This window comes from Mus pahari, chromosome 19 (genome assembly GCF_900095145.1).
Source record: "Mus pahari chromosome 19, PAHARI_EIJ_v1.1, whole genome shotgun sequence".
In the NCBI taxonomy this organism is placed as follows: domain Eukaryota; kingdom Metazoa; phylum Chordata; class Mammalia; order Rodentia; family Muridae; genus Mus; species Mus pahari.
In genome coordinates, this window is record NC_034608.1 from 61,163,170 (window position 1) to 61,172,606 (window position 9,437).

A 9,437-nucleotide genomic window follows, 5' to 3' on the forward strand; every position below is an offset into this window, starting at 1 on the left:
TATTCACATAAACACACCTCGTCTATTAGGACTTGAATATTACATAATTTCACTTAGCACGTTGTTGGTACTTGAGAAATACCTGGGGAATGATTGAATCCTTTCATGATTCTGCACTCCCATACTTTAGAAGTGACTCAGTACTGGAGTGGGAACTTGAAATGTAATGCTTGATGTAGCCTTTAAAAAAGTAAAAAAATAAATAAATAAATAAATAAATAAAGATATATAGCAAGGTACTTCTAGTAGTATTCTCTGTTGTGATCAGGATGCTTTTAAATTCATTTTGACTTGAACAGCCACTAACCAAATGTGGGTAGTCAACATATGATATAGAGTTTGAAAGATTAAGGAATTGAATGTTAATTTAATTTTATTTAAACCAAAATAGCTAATGGCTAATCCAGGTCCAGTCTCATTGCTCAGGTCAAAGGGTTTTGTTCAAATTATCCTGTCCTCAACTTTTAAAACATGCTTTTGTTTTTTTTTTTAAAGACAAATACTATCGCCGGGCATGGTGGCACAGGCCTTTAATCCCAGTACTTGGAAGGCAGAGGCAGGCGAATTTCTGAGTTCAAGGCCAGCCTGGTCTACAGAGTGAGTTCCAGGACAGCCAGGGCTAGACAGAGAAACACTGTCTCGAAAAACAAAAAACAAAAAACAAAAAACAAAAAACAAAAAAAAGAACAAATACTATCAATAAAACATAAACTCCTCCTCCGTGTTCTTTTAAAACTGGAATGCCTTGGTTTGCTTAAGCAACTCTAAGGACTAGTCCATCAAACCAAATTGACTTGTGCACGCAGCAGTGCCTCGGGAGAGTTTGCATCATTTGAGCCCTTGTGTATGTGGTCAATGTCTAACATCAAGTGTGGACCTAAAAGCAGGGCTGAGCATGCACAGTTACCATAGTGAAGAATAGAATAGAAGTGGCTAGGCACCGATAGGCTTGCTTGATGAAACAGTCTTCTCTCAGATTCCCCTCTCCCCAGCTGCCCCTGGATGTTCAGTGGCCTCTAAGTTTATTCCTCCCCCCTCCCCCGCCGCCAGCCCCCCCCCCCCTATAATACATTTCAGGTCACAAATGAAAATCAGGGGCCTGGGAGAACCAGCGATAAGAAGTACCCTTTACATACATGCTAGACATTTTCTAAGATGGTCAGTAAAAACATTGTCTGCACGAATAGATGCTATCCGTGTGGCAAAACAGGTGAAACCCAGGGAGGCTTGCTTGTAACGTACAAGTTTTACCTTTCACAACAGATATCGGGTCCAGTACTACCTCAGATGAGTGAGTTCACTGGAGCTTGGAGCAGTTCTCAAGCCTATGCCCACACCCACAACACTAGGTCTCTTCCTCTTCTTACCTTTTGAGCCCCCTAGCTTTGTTTGCGCTTAACCTCTCGAAGCTACACAGACCAATATATTTACTCAAACAGATGAAAATATGTTGATAGAACCTGCCTCCGCACCCATCCCCTTCTCTCCTAGGTCCCTTCAAATCTAATAATAATCTTTTGGGGGCAGTGTCAATTTACATAAATGGCTCCCTTATTATCTCATGCTGTTCAGGAGATGCATTTTGGTATTTTAGTGGCATTAAAAAAAATCCCATAGTAGATATTTTCCCAGAGCCTGGACGCTTATATAAAAGCGACATGTCCATTTATAAATTAAGCTTCAACGGGGTTTGCATTTTTGTAAATTTATGTTGTTTCGAGGTGTAGGCAATTGATTTGTGTATTAGTCATTATCACTACATATTACTTGTAAGATACGTTAAAAAACTGGCTCCGCCCCTGTCGCTTCCCCCTACCTCTGAATCTATGATTCAGACTAGGTCTAGAGACAGGAGCATTTGGAAAGGATTTGGAGATTAAAACTACGATTTTTCAACACAAAGACCACAAGCAGCGTTGGACAACGAGAACTATTTAAAATTTTAAATAGTTTAAAAATTTAAAACATCACATCTCCAGAAGTTGGAGGACGACAAAGTCCGAGTCGTCCAGTAAGCTTGCAGGGACTGATCGCGGTTCTGTCCTGCAAAAACCCGGGCAGGCGACACAGACGCGTTGCGAGGAGTTTCAGCTGCAGAAGGGGAAGAGCATCACCTGCAGTCCGAGGCGTGGGAAAGGCTGCCGGACCCGGTATTTCCTAAGCCGGGGAGGCGAGCGCCACGGGGGGCCCTGGCTGGCTGATCCGGTGGTGAATGCGAAGAAGCCAGCGCTCGGCGGAGCCCCAAGACTCCGCGGGGAGGGGAGGAGAGGGACGGACAGTTCTTCGTGGGGACGGCTGCGGCCAAGGAGATCACTGCAGCGGGGAAGCTGTAGGCAGCCTGGGCGTCCATAGCTGCAACTGGCTGGGAGGCCGACTGAAGTCGGAGAACCCGGTCAGCACCGGGGAGTCGGGGGCGAGGCGGGGCTCTGACGTCACCTCTCCTCCCCCAGCCGCTCCTAGAGGGAGGAGTAGGGAAAAGAGGCAGAGAGATCCGCCGCAGTTGCCGGCTGTAACTCCTCAACTCGGCAGCTGGCTGCCTGGACATGTCCTGACAAACTTGGCTTCCCCTAGGCGATCTCCCCAGACCTCGTGCGCTCTCTTTCCACCTCTTTTGGTGCTCAAACTTTCCCCGGGTGGAGAGCCACTGGGAAGGAGCCCACCTGAGTCCCGCCAGCACTGGAGGAGGATCACGCTCTGCTTGGGGGATATGCTGAAGATCCAGGGGAGGCAAAGTTGGTACTTCGAGCCCGGATCCTAACAAATATCCAAACGGCGTGGGAATTACCCAACTGCCGGGGACTAGAAGGGAGAGCACCGAGGACCGGGCTACTGTGGTGAGTTCTTTGTTCAGTGCGTGCCTGGTAGAATTGAAGTTTAATCGTAAATGAAATAATGTGTGTGTGTGTGTGTGTGTGTGTGTGTGTGTTTCACAGTAAGCGAGTGGGGGAATTCATGTGTGTCTGCGCTCAAGGAACTGGACTGCCCGCGGCCTTCACGGGGCGCGGGAATGAAAGGCAGGCATGCGCAGCTTTTGGAATTCACAAAATACACACAGAGCGCTGTTCAAAAGAACTTGAGAAGTGAAGCCGTTTGTGCATTATTTTCAGTGTAACTTGTTATAGAAATGGTGCCCAGGGAGGGCGCGTTGGGGACTGGGGGATCTGCAGTGGCGCAGCGCCCTCTAGTCCGAGCATGGGGCAAAGCGCGCTCCCAGCTCTCAGCTCAGTGCAGACCTCGAACTTGGACCTGCCGGGTACTCTTAACGACGTGGACCAGACAGAGCTTGATCGCTTCCACCCTAGCCTTCATTTACGCCGGACGACACTTAATACATTTCAGAAAACCAGCTTGGGTGGACCGAGTGTAGAGGCAGTGCTGAAGGAACGTTTTTTTTTTTTTTTTTTTTTGGGGGGGGGGATTGGGGGAGCAGTCCTTCTTCCACCTAATTTCAATGAGGCTCTGGGGACAGGGTCAAAGAAGATCGACTATTTAAAGGATGTTCGAGGAACTTGAACTACACCTCTCTTCATGTGAAGGCAATTCTCTCGTAGCTAAAAAGGTATCTCCATTTCGTTCCGTTGGTGGCTAAAGGATTAGCAAAATGTGGTAACACAGGAGACTGCATTTTTGGCTTTCAGCAGTTCCTGTAGCGACCAAGTGCAACTTCTAGTAAGCCTGGATATTTAGGATTCTTAATTAGATATTTTAGTCCTAGTAAGCACTAATATGTCAATGAATGATTTTTTTGCAGGAATTCCTTTGTAACATTTAGAAAATCCAGTGATGATTTAATGTTATTGAACGATGTGTTTTTATACTTTTTATTGTTCATTCCCTCTCCTAGCAGCGGTACCCTAGGCCCTCTTACATCCCCTCCCCCAACGGCTTGCTTGCTTGCCTCTGTGTGTGTGTGTGTGTGTGTGTGTGTGTGTGTGTGTGTGGTGTGTGTGGCTGTGTTTTGTTGAGAGTTAAAATTCCGGGGAGGGGAGGGGGGTCGCAAACTGGTTGAGCTTGGAGATCTGGTCTCTCTCACTTTCTCAGCGTTCACTGACCGGTAACTCCGCGAGCACTTTGCGCAATTTGTAAGCCGGGGCTAGATGAGTCTTTGGGTTACGATGATGTTTGCCTTTTCTGGGTGTTGTAAATATATGTGTTCTAAATACCGAGCGGGGAATTCAGAGGTACGAATCAGCACACTCATTCTGCAGGCACTACTTTTCCTTCCCAAGCGTAACCTGCTAGACACCATTATTATTTTTTTTTTCAGCCACCTTGCTTTAAGATGGCTTAAGAAGTGACGTTAACTTTGAGCCAAAGAAATACGCTCTGGCCCCCGTCTGCGGTGCAATTCCCTCTGCAGCTCTCTCCACCCGCTCCTAGGGAAATCTGATCTCTTCGTTCTCGCAGCGTTAAAATGTTCGAGCCCCACAAACTTTCCGAGGTCAAGTCCTTCCTTTTCTCTGGGCTGCGTCCCAAAGCGTGGCTGGCTTCGGCTGAGTCTCGTTTGCTCATCAGCCGGTACCTGGAGCTCTGCAGGCGCCGGGGATAGACTTGCAGCTCTGGGATGCGCTGGCTGGACGCTCGGGCGCCAGAGGGAGTTCCGCAAGTGGGGAGCCTGCTTACCGGGGATCTCCCTTTCTCACCAGAGAACTTGTAGCTCCGGAGCCAGGCACACCGACCCTTGGGGCAGAATTAAACGCTGAGAATGAGCACAGGGAGGCTCAGCAGCCTTTGTCCCGCAGACCCCGGGATTGAGGGGTTGCGGGGGGTGGGGTGGCGGCGACTGTCTTGGAGACTGGCTTTGGGGCTCACCGCGGCGATCCGGGAGGGTCTTGAGGTCCAACTGAGTTTGAATTAACAGGTCGCGGGGAAACGTATGCATTTCTCCTGGCCTAATGTGGATTTCAGGAGGAAGTAAATTCCGACCTAACTGCATTCCTTTCCAGACCCTCTAGTTTTTCACCCCAGCGGCTGCAGCCTGGGAGAGAGGCATTCAAAAGCGGATTCGGGGATTTCCTGGAGGTTGGAAAAAAAAAAGTCTAAAGGAATGCTGGGGGGTGTGTGGTGGTTGTTCCTTAGGTCCTAGGTGACTTCTCCCCACTTTCTTTTTTTTTTGGGGGGGGGAGCAAATGTTTCTCCTCTCTTAGCAGGGAACATTCAATGAAATTCTTCCCAGCAGCAGCAGCAGCAGCAGCAGCAGCTCCATATTCTAGCACAGTCCCCAAACTGTCCCTCTCAGTTTGGCAAGCTCCCGGAAAGGCGCTCGCTCTCCTCGCTCCGGGTCGGACGCCTGTCTGGGTAGCCCCCGGGGCGGGCAGGCACTTCTGCCCGGGGGCGGGGCGGCCTCGGGCTGCGCGCACGGAGTCGGGGAGTCTCGGCGCTGGCGAAACGAGAGCCGGCGCTGGCAGGCGTGGCCGCGGGCGGAGGGATACACACGGCGGGAGCTGGAGCGCGCGGGCCGGGCTGGACTCGGCGGGGCTGGACGGACGGCGGCGCCATGCGGACGTGCGGGCCCAGTGCGGCTCCCGGCACAGCGGGCTCTGGCCGCCGGGCGCGCTGAGCACCCCGGGCTGTGCGCCCGACCGCACCGCCGCTAACTTTGGAGCCAACTTTGCAGTAAGTTTGCTGAGGGCGGCGTTGAGGCTGGGGCTGCGGGTGAATGCCCTCCCTCTTTCCCTCCCACGCTCCTCCGGCTGCACCGTGGCCGGAGCTGGTGCCGGTCTCCTTGCCCGCTCGCCGAGTTGAGTGGCGGCTCCAGGGTGCGGAGGCGGAGGGGTGGAGGGAACCGGCGGGACGTGGAGGGAATGGTGATTGCCGAGTCGGCGTCGGATGCTGCGGTTCCCCCGGCCAGCATGCTACTCCCCGCAGCGCCAGGCTGTCTGATCCGGGAACCAGGACTGCGGGCTCCGGGTTCGACTCCTGTCCATCTCGGCTTTGGAGCGGTTTCCAGATACAGAGATGAAAGCAGAGCCGATCGCTTGAGCGTGGGATCTTTGAAATGGAGTCGCTGAGTTTTCTTAGATGGTTTGTGCCCGGAGGAGTGCAGCGCCGAGATTTAATGCGGCTCCTTTGCAAGGCTAAGCCTCGGGGGAAGTGTGAGGCCAGGCAGTTGCCTGTCTGTTTTCTGCAAGATAAACTTAGGAGATCTTTATTAAAAGAGAGGGTCTGCTTCACAGTCCTCTCTCTAGGATTTCTTTTAGGAAGCTAACTTTCGGTTGTCTTGAAAGAATCCCACCCCCCACTGATGGGAATTGCAGGGCCTTGGAAACAAGGAGACAATTGTGTGCTATAGCAAAGTAAATTCGCAAATATTTTCTATGTAGTTAATTTTTTTTTTTCATGTGCCTGAACTATCGTTTCATTAGCTGACTTTTGTGAAGCAACTCCCGGGTGCTGGTAGAGATTTTTTTTTCTTTTCTTTTCTTTTCTTTTTTTTTTAAACAAACTGAGAATTTACTTAGACTATTAGAATCAGAAAAGATTTAAAGGGCACATAACTTACCTTTGCAAAAGCTAACTTGTGATGCTTTGCATTTTCGATATTTAATACTTTAGGAGAGTATTTTCATGTGCTAATGGATGTTTTTCACATCAGTCTTAGCTATGTGACTCAACCAAACAGTTGTTGCCGGTACTCCACAACTGTATTGGTTCATTCTAGGTTATTTGACTTTGCATCTCGGGATCATTGCTCTTATCTAGCTGTTAGACCTTATCCTCTCTCTCTCTCTCTCTCTCTCTCTCTCTCTCTCTCTCTCTCTATATATATATATATATATATATATATATATACATATATATATATATATATATATATATATATATATATATATATATATATATATATATATACATATATACATATATATATACATATATGTATATGATATACAGGTATTTAAAACAAGATTTTTCTTTTTTAAAAAAAGATACAACTCATAGTTGTGACTGAAGTAGTATATTACAAGCTTAGTGTAAGTTTTGTTTAAAAGTTTGCCCATTTCTTGAAAAATTAACATCTTAAGCAAGACAGGGTCTTTTTTTTGAACCCCCACCGTGAAAGGAAGTAAGGCTGTTAGAGGCCTTCATCAGGCCCTTTGGGCTACCTGTGAGTTCTTTTTGTGGGTAAGTAGTCTTTATTGGTTTCACATTGTGTGTGAGTAGCTGCATCAGTTAACTTCGTAGCAAAGATGTGTGTTCAGAGTAAGAAAGGTCTCCTTTAACCTCTCCTTTGTCGGGTACATCTTCAGCTTCAGCTCTTGGGCATCTGTGGAGAAGGCCTTTCATTCTACGTTAGAAGTAGAAGAGATCTCAGGGCATTGATTCTCTTAGGCTACTTGTTTCCCACCTAGGTCTGTCTGGTCTTACATCTACTCAACAAACCAAATCACATTGGCACATTAAGGCATCAAATGCTGTCTAGATGGCTGGTTTGTAGCCTGAAGGACCTTAGTTCATAGAGGAAGAGGAAGGACTGCATTCTAGTCTTCATGGTTGAGCATTTACAGTAGGAAAGGGTTTTTTTTTGTTTGTTTTTGAGCAGACTGTGTGGAAGGTGAAAGTTGTTCAATTAAGACATGTCTGTTTGTCCTTAGGCCCCGGAAAGGTGTAAAGTGGCTAGTTCTCCTCTGAGAAGCAGTTGTACTTCAAACCTTTAGAAACTTGTATGTTGACTATTTTCAAAGAATTTTTTTTAAAAAGCTCTTATTATTATTTTTAATGTGTACGCTGTTTTGCCTATTTGTATGTCATGTGTCATGTGTGTGCCTTGTGCCCTCAGAATCCAGCAGAGATCTTCTGGAAATGGAGTTATAAATGGTTGCGAGTTGCCGAGTCGGGGCTGGGAATCGAACCTGGGTCCTTGGGAAGAACAGCTGGCCTCGAAACCCCTGAGCTATCTCTAGCCCTTTTCTCTCTTTGAAAAAAAAAAAAAAAGAAAAAAAAAAAANAAAAAAAAAAAGGCTGGCCTTTTCTTGAAAGGTCTAAATTTAAATACCTCCCAGATTCTTGCTGAATTCCAAGAGGTCCTTGTCTCCTTGAAGATAAACACATCTATTGCTTATGTGTTTTGTATAAGCCCTTTGGGAATTCAGTCATTATTTAATCTTTGTCCTTTGTAGAGTGTACAGTCATAGGGCTCTATGACAAAGTCAGCAGGAAGACACTGATGTGGTATCACTTGTAGACAGTTCTGAAGGGTTTTTGAGGTGGTGGGCCTAATTTTGGACCAGCTAGGAATTGAGAGCCTCTTAAGGGGCCACCATCTATAGTGCTGTTCCTGGCCTGGTGGTTGTCCCTGAATTTTTGTCTATTAGGGGAACAGAAGCACTCTCATATTTTCCTCTCATATATTCCATTCCCGTTCAATTCTGCCTTCTAGCCTCCGTTCTTGGTCTTTTATCCATCTGTCCATTCATCCATCCAGGAACTGTGAGTCTTCTCTGCAAACACAGTGTACGTGGGCGAACAAGTCAGGTTTCTCGTCCTTAAAGAGCTCAGATCTGGTGAGAGAGAAGGCTACGTCAGCATTGGATGTTGGAAGAGATCGGCGACTATCACAGTAGTCCATCCTAGCATTTGAGCAAGCTGGGGCTCCTGCAGTAGGCGGATTTGGCTGAGTCCCTCATGACTGACCAGGGAGTGGGGTGGGGAGACCAGAAATGTACAAAGTAGCATGTGACTTGTATGACCTGATTATGGTCGGCTGACTAGAGAGTAAAGAGACCTTAGCTGGAAGAAAATGAAAATGCTGGGTGTTACCGCGGATGCTTCTTTCAACTTAGGTTCACTGGACTTCCTTCTTGTAGCTGCCGTCTTCTTCTGAGCAGGGTAGAACACAGAACAATAAAAAATGACAGTGCCGGAAGTTGGCCTTATGGGGCAAAGGTTAAGGACACGGAAACAAGGAAATGCTGAAGAGAAGCCACTGAACTGTATTAGGAGGAGACTTAAGTTGCATTGTCTTTGGGATAGGAGGAAGTGTAGCTGTTGCTTTAGATTAACGCACCCCCAGCCACTGGTTGGGAGTCCTGCGCTCAAGACAGCTTGGCATGATACAAGCCTGTGAGAAGGTGCCCCTTTAGTTTGCAGTGACACCGGGGTTGCGTTGGGTAAGTAAGAGATCAGATTATCAAAATTCTTTGTCAAAACCTAGAAGGAATATACCAAGTCAGGGTCTGGAGAGAGAGCCCAGTGGTGAGTGGGTACTTCTCTTTCAGAGGACCTGAGTTCTGTTCCCAGTACCCACTTTGGTGGCTCACAACAACTTATAACACAGACGCGGGGGATCCCAGGCCTCATGCGTGCACACTCCCACCCAGACACACACATCCTTAAAGATAAAATAAGCCTTAAAAATCTACTTAAATATTTATTCAGTATGTACTGAATCAGTGGGCAAAGGCAAAAACATTAGCAAGCAAAAAAAAAAAAAAAAA

At 47.4% G+C, this 9,437-nt stretch overlaps 1 protein-coding gene across 11 annotated transcripts in view; it reads left to right on the forward strand.

The window, feature by feature from the left end:
- The first annotated feature begins 2,488 nt into the window (after positions 1–2,488).
- The window catches only part of Fat1 (FAT atypical cadherin 1), a 120,221-nt gene continuing 113,272 nt past the window's right edge, over positions 2,489–9,437 (forward strand). For 7 of the 11 annotated variants that reach the window (XM_029532038.1, XM_029532036.1, XM_029532042.1 and 4 more), the window contains exon 1: positions 2,489–2,834. The gene's annotated coding sequence lies outside the window, so the exon portion shown is untranslated. Of the gene's footprint in view, positions 2,835–3,456; positions 3,560–5,483; positions 5,617–5,924; positions 6,025–9,437 lie in introns of those variants that run through there. The other 4 variants (XM_029532039.1, XM_029532040.1, XM_029532037.1 and 1 more) reach the window with 3 other exon arrangements.